This window comes from Macadamia integrifolia, chromosome 7, assembly GCF_013358625.1.
Source record: "Macadamia integrifolia cultivar HAES 741 chromosome 7, SCU_Mint_v3, whole genome shotgun sequence".
NCBI lineage: Eukaryota > Viridiplantae > Streptophyta > Magnoliopsida > Proteales > Proteaceae > Macadamia > Macadamia integrifolia.
The window spans coordinates 9037784-9055659 of NC_056563.1; the positions used below are offsets into that span (position 1 = coordinate 9037784).

Below are 17876 nucleotides of genomic sequence, written 5' to 3' on the forward strand. Positions count from 1 at the left end.
TCTTTACCCTTACCCTCTACCAGGTTATTGTTAGTTCCCAGGGCATACCCAAATCCAACCAATCCAACCTTACCCCTGCTTTATGGAGAAGTTATTTCTCAGTACCCGTGACCATCAGATGGCAAATGAGCAACTTACCATTGCACCAAGATCTGGCCTCCCACTACTACAATGTTACCCAATTGCTTCACTTTTTTCAGTAGTAGAGTAATGGAAGAGGATAATCTGTTTTACTTAGCGATGCGGCCAAAAACCTTAAAGAGAAGAAATTGAAGTTGTCTTACACTTACACCTAATGACCTTGAATTCAGCACATGCCTAGGGCCAGACCAGCCTAAACATTCATACAAGAACTCAGAAGAAAAAGAATGGCTGTCAAAGCCCTCTATCTTTTGATCAATAGGGAGAGGTTTTATGCATGGTGATGTAGGATGCACAATCATGCACAAATGTCAGTTGTCGGATAGGGATAAAAGGGGTGCATCGTCGACCCTAATCCCTTGTCCAATGGTCGAGTGCATCATGCAGAGTCATGCACAAAACCTTTTGCCTCAATAATAAAACGAAAACCCCCCAAAATTGCCAAACAACAAGGATACAAGTAGTATACAACCGCACTAGACCGGACCAATTTACCAAGGCTATACTTGGCCTTACAGGAATGTAAGTTACTAAATAGAAACATGGAGAGAGGTGAAGAAATGGGTTTGACATTGTGTTCTTGTCGACCCTAATCCCTTGTCCAACGGTTGAATGCATTATGCGAGTCGAGCACAAAACCTCTTGCCTTATTAATAAAACGAAAACCCCCAAAATTGCCAAACAAGAAGGATACTAGTATACAAACGCACCAGACCGGACCAATTTACCAAGGCTATATTTGGTCGTACAGGAAGATGTAAGTTACTAAATAGAAACATGGGGAGAGGTGAAGAAATGGGTTTGACGTTGTGTTCTATCAGAATATTTTTGGCGAGCCAAACACTCCTCAAATGGGTTAAATTCCAAGTTCGCTCTGGCTCTTGTAACACGGCAATGATATTTAAAGAGTACACAGCGCTCCAAATACCATCCTGATCTATCAGCACCTCCAAAGGGAGAGAGCAACATCATAACCAAAAGCAAGATCAGATTTGAATTCAGAAACCTTAACAAAGTAACAAATCAACTGATTGATCCAAAAAAGAGCACCCTCACTTCCTTACAAAAGTTTTTCTTCAACATTGTAGCGATTTGATCATCTGAAGAAACCACAGGCTTGGTGAGGGAACAAGAATGCAGAAACCTGCCAAAATCTGCATATGAAATTCAAATCGGAATGAATCTGGCTCAGAGTGAACCACATCCTCTTCCATCGGTTGCTCTGTCAACCCTTCCATAGATCGGCAAATTCATCAGGCTCCAATGGATTTGACAGCTCATGCATCTTCCTCCTTGTCTTGGCCTTGACTTTCTTTGCATATTTACCAGTCTTTTTCTTCTTTTCCAATGCTCGAATCTGAGTAAAATCAACAACGAAAAGCAGACTCATGAATCAGTGAGAAGGATGACCACACCAAAAATTACAATGCATTAAGGCTTCTGTCTGGGCATCTACTTTGCACAGAACCCCATGAAGAGGTGCTGCAGGTATGGTTTAACAATAGGTCTGAACAAGAAAATTTCTACCACAAAGATCAAACACAATTGGTAAACCTAAACCTTCCACCGTTGAGCTTCAATGCAGAATGCATATATGTAGTAAGCAATTTGACATGAAGTCCACATATTAGATAATTCAGATAATTGCTTATCAAAAAAAAAAAAAAAAAATCAGCTACGGTAATTATGATCTAGAAACTGGTTGGAGAAATCCATGAAATGGTACATCCCTCATGATTTGGACATATGAAATTAAAATGAATAGCATCGAGGCAGGTTTCAGCTAAGATTTGGGCCGAAATCAGGTATTTTTTCCGAAATTTCACACAAACCAGGTTTTGTCTCGGGGTCCACTGAAACTGCTGAAATTTCATCCAAGATGTCACACGATTTAGTTCCATGCATAGTATAGACAAACCAACAATATAATCTATAAAAAGGAAACACAAAATCCGAAAGAGTTGTACGCAAAATCCATCATTATGAACACAAAACGATATTCTAACCTGGTTTGGAGATATGTAAAAGGGATTCTCATATAGTGTGGGACCTCCAAAGCTGCCACCAAATATCTTGATAGGATTTAAACAAAACCTTGGACCAACCTATCCACAAACAGTTCCCAGGTTAAAATTAGCAATTATATCATTTCAAATGCTGGAATCTTAACCATTCTTTTTTTTTTTTTCCATTTTGAAGGTGGGAAGGTAGAGGGTGTTAAGCATGGTTGTCTAAACAACCTCAAGAACAAAAACTTGAAAGTATATATGATCACAAACCTCAACAAGGGTCATTTTTCAAGACCACCCCGATCCATTTTATCCGTTTCATTGTGAGGAACATTAATCTGTGAACACAAAAGGAATATACTCCAGTAAGCAAAATCCTCAGAGTAACTACAAAATAAATAAATAAATAAATAAAATAAAAAAGAAGAAGAAGAAAAGGTTAAGATGGCAGAATGATTAATGCAAGCCATATTATGGAAGGATCTATTTCAATGAACCTGTTCTTCATCATATGAAGTAACTAACTAGTACACAGCTATAACCTTACATTTTAAAGTGTATAATAATGAAATCAAATGGATGTGGCTTCAGTGGAGTTCAGATCACACATGCCCAAAGTTGTATTGTTCTTTTTTTCCTTTTCTCCCCCCTTTCCTTGGGGAGCCCCCTTCTATTTGTTGGTGTACAATGTCTTGTATTCCGTCACAGTTTAATCCAGGGAGTACTGGTGCAGCACCTCGACAGGCAGGACGGCGGTCCTACAAGCCGGTTAGCGGGCCGTGGGGGTTGCAAGGGGGCAAGACGGCGGTCCCCCTTGTATTTCTTTCTCTGTAATGCAAGCAATACTGAGAGGTGTGAGGGACGAGCACTGTAACCCGAGGGACGAGCACTGTAACCCTATTCTCCATTGATAGTGAAGCAGGATCTCATCTCACTGGGGACATAGGCAACCTTGCCGAATCTCGTAAATCTGTGTGCATTGTTTGTTCTTGTTTTTCCATTATCTTCTGCATCGTTTTAGGGTTGTGTTTCTACAGTATTTCTCTTTTTTAATAATGAATTTTTTATTCACACAAAAGAAAAAAAAAAAGGAAAGCACCTCTATATAAGGAAAAGCAGGTATCATAGGGTAAATAGCAACTTAGGCACACCCAGTGATAGAAAGACTGTAAATATGAGAAGCACATAGGAATTTGCAGCCAAACTCTAAGCAAGTGCAGGCAATTCAGTCTATGATATTAAGTCAACTGCAAGATCTAAAATCTAGTTTTGAGCTGGTTCTTGGATCCAGATGGAATTAGGCTCAGAATCGACTGAAATCAAGGAATCATAAATGAAAAACTAGGGGAAAAAAAAATAAGTCCGTGACGCAGAAGCACTTCCATGGCTGGACCAATACAACCAGATCTGGAAACCTAGTAATGCAATCCTGGGTTCGAGAACCCCGTTTGGGATCACTATGGGCCACCCAAAGAAACGATGCCAAGAGGTAATGGCAATCTGGTAATTAATCAGAAATTTCAAGGGGCCACTTCGTAGAATAAAAGAACAAAGGGTACAATAGTGATTTGAAATTATTTAATGGGGACAAACTTTGAAGGGATGATAAAATAAGGGCAAAGGAGGATAAAAGCATAGTGAAAAGGCACATTTACTCGGTCTGGGAATATTTTCACAAACATCAATATTGGGGCAATGATCAGAATAACATCTATGTAACACAACAGGCACATAGAAATCATGGGTTTTATCAAGCCATACATCCGAACATACGAACCGATCAAGCACAGCCTCAACATTTCCTACTTCTCTGTTATTACACCACTTGACCTTGCACCCATGCAAAGGAAGAGGAACTAAGGAGGCCACATCCACCATGGCTGAACTAGCATGCAAACCCACATTAAAAGCATCAGGGCCCCTTAAATCAACAATTATTCCTGGAACCACATTTGGGCTTACGACCCTGCACCTTACGCCCAACCCTTCTCACTTCTCACGACGAAGAAGAAAGATCACATCAGAAGATACAATAGAGATGTGATCATTTAGACGCACCGGACCATCTAATTGAGATCCATCAAACTGCACTATGGCAATGCGACCAAAATCAGAAGATACAATAGACTGAATAGAGGAGTGATCATAGTTGTCACGGCGCCAAGGCGAACCAAGGCGGTGGAGGGTTGTCTAAGCGCTTAGGCGAGAAGGCGCCCGCCTTAAGGCGAACTAGGCGAACAAGTGTTATTTTTTATTTTTTAATTTTTTAACATTATTTAGTAAGTTATATATACCTTGTATCATAAAAAATCAAGATTAAGCCACATCAAGTCATTAAAAATCAACATTTAGCCACATCAAATCATAAAAAATTAACATTAAGTCATATTAAGTTATAAAAAATCAACATTTAGAAAAATGCTCTAATTCTATAATAAGTTTGACTGGTCAAATGATTTTATTTTTACATGAGACTTTTTGTATTAGTTATAATATAAAACCAGCTTTCTAACAAGTCTAAGATTACTTAAATCTGAGTTGCAATGACAAAGTAATGCTTCAGTCAAACTTATTTTTAAGTGCGCAAATACTGTTAAAATCGTCTGAATGAAAATAATTTTATGAATATCAAAACAAAATATTTTTTTACCGGACTTTTGGTTTTTAGCAATGTTTTAACATGATAGAATTTATAAAATTTTCATAATTGAGAAAAACCCTAGCATTTAAAAGTTGAAAATCGTCCCTATAACCAAAATCCAGTTTTTGTTCTTGGACTGGTGGGTTGACTTTTTATCCTTTTGGAATTTGATTTTTAAACTATTTTTATTGGATTCAAATAGGGGGTATTTGCTTATTTATGAATAATATCTTAAGTAACATTTACTTGAATGATATTTGGCATAAATAAGTGCCGAAACAGAAGGCAACATGCAGTGCAACAAGGCGGCTGTCGCCTAGGCCCCAGGCAAACCGCCTGGACGCCTAGTCGTCGCCTAGGCGACGCCTTGGCGACGCCTTGACAACTATGGGAGTGATCAACATGGTAAATAGGAGAAAGAGATGACTCATCGACCCCAAGCTACATAACAGCATCGGCCTCCTTCAATCGTTCCAGACTGTCAACCTCTAAACAAACTTCAAGTGCTACATCCTGTAAGGCACCTCCATGATCAGTAAAAACAGCAAAGCTCCTCAAGCCCCCATTAGCAGAGAGTCCTCCCATATCAACACTATCACCAAACACAGCAGGATCAGATACATCAACATCACCCTCTCCAACATTCCCTTCAGGAACCCTTGGCACACACAAAGCCCTACCACCATCCCCACCATCCTAGTCGATAGAGAGAGTCTGAACCAAACCATTTAAACCATTTAATCCATCTAAACATTGATCATCAGGATCAATACCAAGAGGCAACACTATAATTCTAGCTTCACCAGATCGAAGCCCCATGACGAAGAAGAAAGATCATGGCTACCATAACAGCCCCTTCCACCCCTTCATGAACATTACACAGAACCCTAGGCTTTAAGATCTTCCTAACCCAAGGTGCAGCATAATCCATATAATCTGCACCAGGAATAGATGGTTCCACCCAAGAATTTAAGTATCGATATCGGACGTTGTACTGGTCGGCTAAATTTAAGATATGTATAGGAGGGTATCATATCGTATTGGAGATATACTAAAGATACGCACATAAATGGACAGAAAACACATTTTTATAAACTTTTGCATAAAAAACAGTAAAATAAAAAACTATATATAACATGTCTCATGCATAAACACTAAAATGGAAAACATCATCCTAAGAGATGAGTGTATTCAATTGAAATTGTTCAAAAGGATGAGGTTTCTTACATGAAGTAATGGAATATCGTCGACTTCCTAAGAAATTTTAAAATTTATGAACAAATTAATGCAATAATTCATATTTGATGTAATGTTTTAGTTTGTTTTACCTAAATCTACTCAAACACAGAAAAACAAAGTAAAACAAACTTAATTGTTTGATTTTTCCATCCAGCTTCTTATAAAAAATATTATTACAACACTCCAAAAGGGATGTCAGTAACTTGAGCAATCCTGACACGAGATACATCGTTCAATTTTGTGGAAGGATCAACACACTTGGCTTGTCACAAGGAAACAACATTAAATAGAAATAATGACACTAGTTATCGTGATGATTCTTATAAAAATTAAGAATTACATAGAATGGAGAAATCAAACGGAAGACACTAATCTGGCAACAAGGACTCTGTAGATGTAAACTAGAGGAGATGACCAACATGAGGATGCCATAATTCATGACAAGGATATGAAAAAATTGTAAATCAAGATTGTGAAATCTGTTGGGTAAAAGTGTAGTTGTGCTTCACATTTTGAAAACTTAAGTATTTCCAGTGAAAAGAACAAACTTTGTTTCAAAAGTAAAATGGAAACTGCAGATACATACCGGTAAGTATCAGTGAGTATCGGTTCGATACGATTTGATACAAACTGATAAGCATGTAATTCAATTGTTCGGAGCTTAATTGTACATATCGAGAGTATGGGTACGTGTCAATGAGTATCGGAGCGTATCAAAGCGTACGGTAGCATATCAAAGTGTATCGTACCGTATGCTTGTGTATCGTACTGTACGCTTTGATACATAGAATTTTTTTTAAAATACATGTATTGCATCGGTGGGTATCATATCGATGCCGACCGATACCGATACGTATCGACTGATATGGTACGATATGCACCAATACTTTAAACCATGGTTCCACCCTCTGAGTGTGAGAAACCTTTGGACAAGCAAAAGCCCTATGGCCATACCTACAACAAGCCAAGTAATCTTAAAACATAAACTTCTACTTGAAAATATATGATTCTATGGATACCATCTGATTATGCCACATAGATCTCCTCAACACGACGTATAGTATCATTGATATCAACAATTCTACACAAACATGTGCAAAGTGCCCATAATGTAATTCCCTAGTGTTTCAATCGATCACAATAAGTCTTCCCACCACATTAACGATAGATAGGGAGGATGTCTTCATGCCAATACTCCTGCAAAAGATCAAGAAACCGAATACAAGAAAACCGATTGGTAAGGGATTGAGAATGAACATTAAAATTAGGCTTCCAGTGGATGCCCCTCTAAGCGCACAGGGCACATTCACACCATGGCCATGTTGGCTTCGTTGCCAAACCGAAACATCACAAAACCCTTCCCTAGGGTTTTTAAAACCACCAAACCTTGCAAAGACCATGAATTTTTAACCATCCTTCCAATATCATTCATAGTCACAACTCTAAAATTACCACGTCCGATCAAAGTAAAACAATGTTTCTCAAGCTGCTCCTCATAAACCTTTTGGGGATTTTGATACAAGCAAGACCTCCATCCTTGATCGGAACAGGAAGATCATCAACCATAGGCAGAGGATTGAATCTCCACCACTTCAGGAAAGGATCTATGTAATCGAGAAGCACTAGTGGGAAGATCAGCACCAGCAATGGCTTACCCATTTCCTTACAGGCTGCAAATCTCCATCCGGATCCTGAGACACGCCAAGGAGTGCAGCAGCACTCAAAACCTTAGCAGAGCCGTCTTCTACCATGTCGCTCTCCAAAAGTTAGTTCTTAATTCGTAGGAACCTTGTACAATTAAGAAATCCTAATAACTTAAGATCATCAGAAGTATCTAAATAGCACTCAAATTAGAAACTACAATAACCCAACGATTCTGGTTTCTAGTGAGCCAGCTAACACGAAGACCATGGGCTTGGTCTGGCCTAGTCCAAAAGAGCAGTTGAAGAACCATGGGCCTATGCCCATGTATGGACCTGGTTCTTCTTGGGCTTGCAAAAATACCGCTTGCTGTAATACTTGTCTACATCATGCCTCCCGCATAATCCAACAGTCAATAAAGTGATAGCATGCAAGATTCTATTACACAACGCTAGCATATAGCATAGATCCCCACCCTTATGATTTATGAGAACTTAGATACATAAAGAAAAGTTTTCACTTAGGCCCTCTTTTGCAAATCCTTATTTTAATCTTTAGTGAATATGATTAAATCATCAGTAAATATATTTCAACTCTGATCTTCTCTTTTTGAATTCTCAGTTTCAAAAGAGAAGTGAGTGACATCCCATGTGTCCAGAATCATATCAATGTTGTGACACACAACATAAGCTTTCTTAATAAGGGTGGATTTAAAAAAAAAAAAACACACTTAAAGATCACAGAAGAATAATCCACTTAAGGTATGTCTTCAAATCTTTGTAAAAGTGGTCTTCTATTAATAAACCCACTAGTTAAAAAGTGAAAAAATTATCTTTTTCTGCTTTTCTCATGGAGCTATTATAAATCACTTACCCAGATCAATAGGTTCCACCATCCAAATGAGACAGTTCACTGAGAACCCAAAGAGTTTGAATAGGTTTCTCTGGTTATTGATTATCAAGTCAATGACCAGTCCAACCCATACTTAGCATTGTCCCAACAAACCCCCCCCCCATAGTTAGCAAAAACACATTTAAAATGGCATTCCCCTTTTTTACAGTTCTATACATGTTTTGTCGTTTGTTCCCCAACAAACCCATAGTTAGCAAAAACGTGTTTAAAACGGCATTCTCGTTTTTTACCATTTTAAAGGTGTTTTGCTGTTTGTTTCCCAACAATACGGGAAAAATGGCAAACAGCCAACATTTCTGTTAAAACATGTTCAAAACATGTTCCCATTTTTTGCCTTTTTTAAGACATTAGACTTGTTTGAACACAATGCCTACTTAACTGACCATATCTCTCTCCAGAACTCCGATCAACCTAATTCTTTCACCAAAATGAAGCTAACTCAAAGGGCTACATTTCTCATGATATCACCTTCAACTCAAGTTCAATGCGCAGACCGCGCGACTTGAGCTATAAACTGATGCGTCTATTGAAAAGTGTTTCTAAAGCGATGACTCCCAGATCTAACTGAACATGCATCACTCTGGGGGCATGTTAACTATGTTAACAACAATGAACAACATCATATCCAAGTCATACTGCTCAACAGGACTTTGGACATGTTTTTTTCTTATGATGTATGAATTTGGAATTGATGTTGGATGATATGTCATAGAACATATATGGGTTGTGGAATATATATGCACTAATGTTGGATGCTACAGTTGTTTTAAATATTAGGTGTAGGTATTCAGGTGAAAATTCCTCATTTTACATGAGTATACTGCCCTTTTTCGGACCCCTTTTATTGAAATCTACACGTTTAAAACTTGTACTATCCGCTTTCCATTTTTTGTCGTTCTATTTTTTTGACCCTTTTTTTTTACCATACTATTCAGAGTTTTCACCATTTAAAACCTGTAACATCAGTTTCCATTTTTCTGTCATTCCCCTTTTTTGCTAACTATGGTCCAACCTAGAAACATGACCTGGACATAACGTCGAAACATTTCAAACAACAATCATAACCTTATCCCAACTAAATGGGGTCGGTTACATGGATCCGATATGAAAATCAGAAAATAAAGAAGTGCAAAAGAGAGGTTAAAATGAAGAAAAATGGAGATAAGAGAAGGTAAAGCAGTAGAGAAAGACGCATCATGAGAACATCCCCTATAAGGGGTCGACAACACGGGTCCTTGTCCTCCACAAAACTCTAAGTCATACTATAATCGAACCCTACCATATGCATATCTTTTCATACCGCTTCATCAATAGTCATCTTAGGCCTGCCCCTCCTCTTCCGTCTCCTCCAAATGAATCTGGCCACTCTTCATTCTATGGACATCCATAGATCTCCATTGAACATGGCCATACCACCTCAAGCGGCTCTCACAGAGCTTGTCCTGGATTGGTGTAACCCCCAAATCGTTTCTTATACAATCATTCCTTACCCTATCTCTCCTGGCCTTGCCTCACAACCCTCTCAATATTCTCATATCCGCTACACTCTGTTTATTCAAAGTACTCTTCTTGACTGCCCAACACTCCGCTCCATACGTCATAACTGGTCATATAACTGTCCTGTAAAATTTTTCCTTGAGTTTAATAGACATTTTTTTTGTCATATAACACTCCCGACGCACCTCGCCATTTCATCTACCCCACTTTAATCCTGCGGGCAACATCATTCTCTATATCCCCCTCTTTGGTAATGATGGACCCCATGTATTCAAAACAATCACTCTGAGATAGATCCCGTTCCCCAAGTTTCACCACTCCCTCCCCTCCTCTAGATTGACTGAAGGGGCACATCATGTATTCTGGTTTATGGTAATTAAACATGAATTGTTCACAAGCCAAGAACTCATTTTGAAGCACCTACAGGACACTACTGAAAGAGTAACCATGTATAGGTAGATTGAGCTAAATTCCCCCAGTAATTTCAAGGTGGAAACTCAACATTTGATCTGTACATTGAGAAATGGATGACTGATCACAAGAACAGGCAAAATGAATGACTACGAGAATAATGTAAGAGTATGCAGATGTACAATAAACTAAGGGTAAGGGATGAAGCAGTGTGTAATCTTCACAGTTCAAGAAGCAGCTAAATATGTACTCAAAAAGAATTTGGAAATTTTGAACAATATAACTATGTTATACATAGGTTCAATAAATGAAATGACACGACATAAAATAACAATGTACCTGGTAATTCCGGAACCATATGTGATCATCAACAATGGAGAAAACAAAAACATGGTCATGATAAGGTTTGGATTTCCTGTGCTCCTTTGGTATTCCAAATATCTGGGAAAAGAATTCAATGTATCAGTACATTGCTTCCAGTTGTGAAAATCCAAAAAAAAAAAAAAAAAGGTTGATTTATGCCATAGAATAAGATAAACTTATCCATCCCTAAAGAAACAATGCCAGTAACTTAAAGTGATAATATGAGTATGAATCAACCAAAAAAATGCATTGTTTCCATGAAGAAGAAATATAAGATAATTGCATGATCCATAAAGTCAGCCAATACCAGAAATCTCTGGATTGCAGTATTATTTTTTTTTTTTTTTTTTTTAATCTCTGGCTTGCTTGCAGTGGTCAAACAAGCTACTTACTTAGCATCATCAAGGAGTTCTAGTGTCCCAAATAAACTTCACCATGTGTCAGAATAATGGTTGGAACATTGGTGGATAAGTCTTTTTGGGTGTTGGGTTTGTGTGTGTGTGTGTGTGTTGGGGGGGGCTGAAATGGGGCAGACATGAAAAATCCAGAAGGGTACATTATCTTCCATCGTCCAATGGTCAGAATGATAAAATCGGCCAGCCACATGGCAGGGTGATGCAGAATTCCAGCAAGAAAAGAAAATGGGCCTGTAATTTTGGGGTTTGGTTTAGTTTATTGGTGTTAAGTAGGAGATATGGGCACTTTGTACCATAGGGGTACAAAGGGTACAATTGTACCACAATTTAGGTGGTTTGCCTTGGGTGTTAAGTCATACGATGGTAATAGCTGAAGTTAGTTTTAGACTATATTTTCTGTCCTTGTTTAGTCATTAGTTCTTTCCTTTTTGGTCTTTGATTCAGTTTCCTTGTTGGACTGGATTCTTTCTTTTTCTCTTGTAATAAGTTTGCATTATAAATAAAGGAAACAGGAAGACTGCAAGAGCATGATTCTGTGAACTCTTGCAGTCTCGATTCTTCTTTTTCTCTTATTCTTCCTCTTCCTCTTCCTCTTGTGGTTGCTGGTTGATTAGTACTTGACACTGTTACAATTGGGTCCAACTGAACCTAGGGTTTAAGCTTTGTTTTAAGTTACGCATATAGTTTGAGTGCCCAACAGGTTACATGGATGTGCTTAGCATTTTTTTGAGTTTTCTATTGTAATGGGCTGATAAATATTAGGGATTTAGGTCCCATATAGTTAGTTTCTATTTTTTAATGTTCTACTTTGAAGAGAGACTTAAGTTGTAAGGGATTCCTCTTACCATACAAGGGGTTTCCTTTATATTAGTTGTAAATAAAGGGGAGGGGCCATAAGCCTCACCTATGATTTGAGCTATTGAGAAATTGGCTTTTCCCCTCTTTTGGTCAACGGTGAAGTTGTCCTTGGACTCTGGTGAAGCAGCTCCAGCCCTTGGTGGTGAGTCCAAGGTAGAGGGTTTGGTGGTAATTCCAATCCCGCAGGATTTGCTAGTGATCCAAAGTCATATCCTTCCTTACTTTCTTCTCTCCATCTTGCTCTCAGTTTCAGCACGCTACAAGGTGAGGGTGTGGAGGTCTAATAAGGTAAACTAATCCATCTTCTTGTGAATTTGATTCCATCTTCCTTTTGTCCATCTGCTTTGTTTTGTTTTAGTTTTTATCACTCCATGGTTTACTAATCTTCTTCCTAAGTTTCTGTTCTTGCATACCAAATCCACTTGTGTTCCCAGTCTTCTCTTAAGATTTCAGCCCATCCGACCATCGGATTTTAGTCCAATTTTGGATATGATTATCCTCCCTAATAAGACTATCTGTCCAGAATTTCAGCATCATCAGATCTGAAATTTGGGAGTTATCCCGTTTTAGAAAATTATGGTTTGTTGGCAACGTTTCTGTTCGGTATAAGTACTTTTTAATCAGAAGTATTTATTTTCGGAAAAAAGGTTCTCTGATCAGTCATAGTGGGATAGAATCTCCCACGCTATCCCGTGCCACCATCTTATTGAGCGTCAGATCCCTTTCTTTTCAATAAGCATTCGATCTTGCTGCTGTTGCAACGCTGTCTTCATAGACCCTTCAGTATGCACCTTCTCTTTCTCCCTCTTGCCAGTGCAACCTACCATTGTTGCATCCCTTAAATTAGAAGGTCGACCATCTATACCCACATGTTGGTTCAGTAGAGTACGAGTTCCCTCCATGGTTCTTCACTAAGACCAGAACAAGCGGCTGATCTCAGAGCTCCTGGTGGCAGATTGCAAATGCAATGGTGGTGGATCGTGGAAGAAGGCAAAACCACTTGGGATTTCAGATCTACTCTTTTTTATAAAAGAAAAAAGGCGTACCCGGCGCACAAGGCTCCCGCATGTGCGAGGTCCAGGGGGGCGAGAACTACTCAGCCTTACCCTGAGAATGTTGAGAGGCTGTTTCAACCGCTTGACCACCAGGTCACAACATTTATTTTTTATGAAATAAATTAACTCAAAGTGGAAGCGGCGTAAGAAAGAGAAACAGAGGACAACCCATACCTCCACCTAATCCCTTTGAACAGATACGCACCGCCCTCTTCAAATCCAACCTTTTTGTTTTATTTAAACTTCTATGTCATCTTCAGTCTCAAATCTGCATCTGTAAAAATCCCTCCAAGCCATCGGTCCACTCAACAACTTACTCCACCGGGGACTACTCCGATAATGAGGGGGTCGTACCACGCAAGAGAGAGTGTTTCATAGAGAGCGGATTGATCCACATAGGCTGGAGAGGAGACGAATTGGTAGCAATAGCAGAGTCGACTTCGTGGTTATCGCTGCTCAGAAAAGCTGATGAGGGAGGGAGCCGGAGGGGGAGGGAGTGCTGGAGAGGAAGGGGACAAGGGGAAGAGAGGATCACTGCAATGATAGAGGTGGTCAGGTGATGCTAGACAGCAGGAATAAATAGCCAGAGAGACCCTTTCCAGCACAGATTTGATTCCAAAGTAGATCGATAAATGTGTGTGTGTGTGTGAGAGAGAGAGAGAGAGAGAGAGAGAGATGAGCAGTGAAGCGGGAGAGAGTTAGCAGCAGCACCGGTGAAGCGAGTGGGTTTGCAACAACAGATAAATGAATGATTGAGATGCAAAAAGTGATCTGACAGTCAATAAACTAGGGGTGTAGGAGATTCATTATTCCATCCCACCCTATTGGCTCAAAGAACCCTTTCCTTTATTTTTGTTTCTGTTATTAAAGACATTTCTACAAGTTAGTAGCGTGTTTGATAAAAATGAAAAAAAACAAAACACTTCTTTCTTCCTCCTCTTCTCTCTCCCTTGCAAAAAGTCTAAATTAAAACTGACAATAAATTTCCAAACTTTATATGATGAATCTCAGTATCAATGCCAGCACTTACAACAGCAGAACAAAGTATTCTCCTTCCCTTTCAGCACCCCCCCCCCTCAAAAAAAAAATCCCCATTTTTCCTTGTAGCAGAGAAAAAGAATCGTCTGCGAAATGAACACTCTGAATGTTAGAGATAGCGAAAGAGGGTACCCAGATATGATCGAGAAGAACAGTTTCAATACTTGGATACCACTCTTTAAATCTCTAACTACATAAAACTAAAACCATGCAAGAAACGGAAAAGAAGAATACCATAACGAAGTCCCTTCCTTCAACAGATCAAATTCCAGGCCTAACTTCTTTAATTAGTGAACACATTTCGTTAAAAGCTTCCCATCTTCTTTCTCTCTCTCTCTCTCTTGATGCTGCACTGCATAGAAGGAGAAGGGTTGTGGAGTGGAAGAGGAAGAAGAAGCAGTAGAGTTGGGTGATTTCTTTGCACACGTAGTCGATTTGGGATTCTTTGAGGGCTATGCGGCCAAGGATTAGTTCTTCTTTGAGCCATTGCTTCAGGAGGAGCTTGAGGGTTGGGCTTTCTGTGATTTGGTAAAGTCGGTGAGTTCCGCACTCCATATTGGATGTGCTGATTTCTTTGTCCAGCAATGAAACTTGAAAATGAAAGCATTCCACGGATGGAGAGATGGACAAAGAAAGGGTTTTGATTGCAGAGAAGAGGACCAATGTGGATCAAGATCGTCAGCTCTGAATGTAGTTCTAAAGCCTGAACCTTCTAGTATTTACAGCTCATCAGTGACCAACGTGGATCAGAATCATTGAATGTTAGACGTCACAGGAAGTTTCAGCTCTCTTCTGACCTCAAATGGTCAGTTCAGGAATCTGTTTGGAGGATCTGAGTGATAGTGTTGGGAGCAGAGGAGAAAGATAAGATAAGAGGTGATGCAGATAAGTCACTTAAAGGGTTTATTTTATTAGAAATAGGCCTTGGGTTGAGTTATGTAGGTGTTGGGCCTTTGATCCTATGAGTTTTATTTGTAATAGGGCCTAAAATATGGGTAGAAAGTAAGAAATGAGATTTACTTCATTAGTTTAGTTAGAGTCCTAGTCTTGATATGTTTTGGTTGTTTTGTTTGAGTCCAACTCCTTGTTGAAGTCTTAAGTGTCTTTTAGGAGTCATATTATGAGTCAAATTATGTTTTTTAGTTCATGGACAAATAGCTTAAGTCCTGAGCTAATTAGGTTTCCTTATTTGAGTCTATTTTCTTTGTTATTTCAGTTTCCTAATCAATTTAGATTTCCCAATTAGTTAAGTTAAGGATTGGGTTAGGTACCTTTCCTTTTTTTAGTGTTTGAGTCTGTTTCGAGTCTTCTATATAAGTTGTAAAGGGCTACAGCATTGAACACAAATTTGAATGAAATTTACTCTTGTTGTTTGCAAAGATTTGCCTGAGATATGTTGTGTTCATCAACTGGGATAGTTGAGGATGAGAGACTCAGGCTGAGATAGGCATTCCCCCTTCCCCCATTCTTTTCCTTTTCTATTTTTCTGATTTGTTCTTGAATCTGAAATTCATTTAAGAGGAAATTACACTCCCTTCCCCTGCCCTTTGGCTTAACATCATGTTCCCCCCACGTACCTTCATATATAGCACTAACCTCCCCTGTAGTTTGAAGATTCTAACTAACGACCCCAAAGTGACTGACGCTGTTAAACTGGCCTGTAAAAAGACCAGTTTACCCTTCTAGTGTTGTATACATACTTTATTCCTTCTCTCTCTCTCTCTCTCATCAAAACCTCCGAACACTTGAAAGAGAAGTCGCCAAGCTTCCTCTCGCCTACGCATTCTCTCTCTCTCTCTCTCTCTCTCTCTCTCTCTCTCTCTCTCTCTCTCTCTCTCTCTCTCTCTCTCTCTCTCTCTCTCTCTCTCATCAAAACCTCTGAACACTTAGAAGAGAAGTCACCAAGCTTCCTCTCGCCCAGGCATTGTCGCCAGTTAGGTTTTGATTTGCAAAATGAGGGAAAAAAAATTACCAACAGTTTAAACTGAATAAGAACCAGTAAAGCCAAATCAAATAAATTCAATATATATTGAGATGGTAAGCTTCAGTAATTCTAAACTAATCTGTTTCCTGATCCTAAACTAAGTGAAGAAAGAATCAAATTAAATGGTACAAAGGTGTAATCGAATCTGAACCATCAGTACAAACCGCCTGTAAACTGAAATGAAACATATTATAAATCAGACTGACAAATTCAAAATGGGACTACAAACCGTATTGGAATTTTCTCTTGGCCTGCCAATGCAAGTTAGATCAGACTGGAGGCCTCTTTTTTATGCAGATACGGCTGCCCTTTCTTGGTTGGACCAGCATGACCGGCTTTGGAAGCCAAGAGCCAAGAAGAACCAGTCTTGCCCAGGGTTTGGGTCCAACAAGGGTTGGAAATAAAATTAGTAGTTTACTTAGTATTTTATTTCATGCTTTTATTTTCCAGACTTGAACGTAGGAGTAGGATTTATTTCCTTGCTTTGGTTTCCTTTTTATAGTTGTTTCCTAGTTTAGGCTAGTTTCTATTTCAGTTAAGTTTCTAATTTCATGTTCCTATTTTCCTATATATTGGTTGTAATCGATTGAAAATTCAGAGAGATTTTGATTATTGAATGAATGTGTTGAGTGTGATTCTCCTTTTTCCCCCTCTCTACTCTGATCTCCCCTCTCTTCCCTAAGGTTCTCCATCAACTTGGTATCAGAGCCGAAGGATCCTATTCCTTCCCCATCTTTCTTCTTCCCTTCCCATTCTCTGTGTCGGATTCCACCGATACTGAGAACAAAAAAAAAAAAAAAAAACGATTCTGTCCAGAGAAGAATCGAACCCCCTTCCCATTCTCTACCACCTCCTCTGTTCCTTCCGACAGCAGCAAAAAAAAATAAAATTCCCAAAACCTCCCTGCCCTACCGCCTTCTCTGTTCCTTCCGACAGCAGCCAAAATAAAGAAAAGGAGCAGCAAGAAGAGAAGAAAAGACGAAGAAGAAGAAGTAGAACAGAGAGAGATGCATACCTGGTTTCCGTCGGACCCCTGAAGTGTCTCGCCTCCCTTTCTTTTCTCCTCACTTCGATTCCCCAACCAGAAAATCCCACCGCCTCCTCTTTTCACTTCTTTTCCCTTCCGACAGCAGCCACCGCCTCCTCTTTCTGTGTCCGACAGCAAAGAAAAAAAAAGAGAGGAAGAAAACAAGAAGAAGAAGAAGAAGAAGAAGAAAAGAAAGAACATAAAAGTAGAAGAAGAGATTGAGAAGCAGAGAACCACAAAGAGAATCGAACATACCTGGTTTGAACTCCAGCTCCAGCCGCCTCCTTCGAAGTCGACCCTATTCCGTTGCCTGTAGAAGACAACTCCAGGTCTTCAACATCTTTCACCCCAATCCGTGAGATAACCGTCCCCTTTAGCTTTAACCCTGAATTTCCAAAACTACCCCTACCTTTTATTATTTCTTTTCTTCCACATTTACTTGTAATTTTCAAATTTACCCATCCATTGAGTCTCCTTTTATTTAATTTTCTGATTTTTCCACAGTACCCCTCTTTTATCTATTAATTCCTTCTATCCCTCATTTTTTTTTTATTATTTACATTTAGATCCCTGCCCCACACGTGATATCCTTTGTGGTTTACTTGAATCTCAAGTAATTGCAATTTTGCCCTTCCCAAAAAAAA

The 17876-nt window shown here is 39.1% G+C and overlaps 1 long non-coding RNA gene and 1 pseudogene across 1 annotated transcript; both read right to left on the bottom strand.

The window, feature by feature from the left end:
- Window positions 1-1112: 1112 nt before the first annotated feature.
- Window positions 1113-10938, bottom strand: LOC122084720 (annotated as a pseudogene).
- A 6291-nt stretch (window positions 10939-17229) lies between these two features.
- LOC122083744 lies at window positions 17230-17856 on the bottom strand. The gene is made up of 2 exons (XR_006141715.1): window positions 17488-17856; window positions 17230-17354 (listed from the first exon to the last, which is right to left on the bottom strand). It is a non-coding gene; the product is annotated as an uncharacterized LOC122083744 (long non-coding RNA).
- Window positions 17857-17876: the final 20 nt, after the last annotated feature.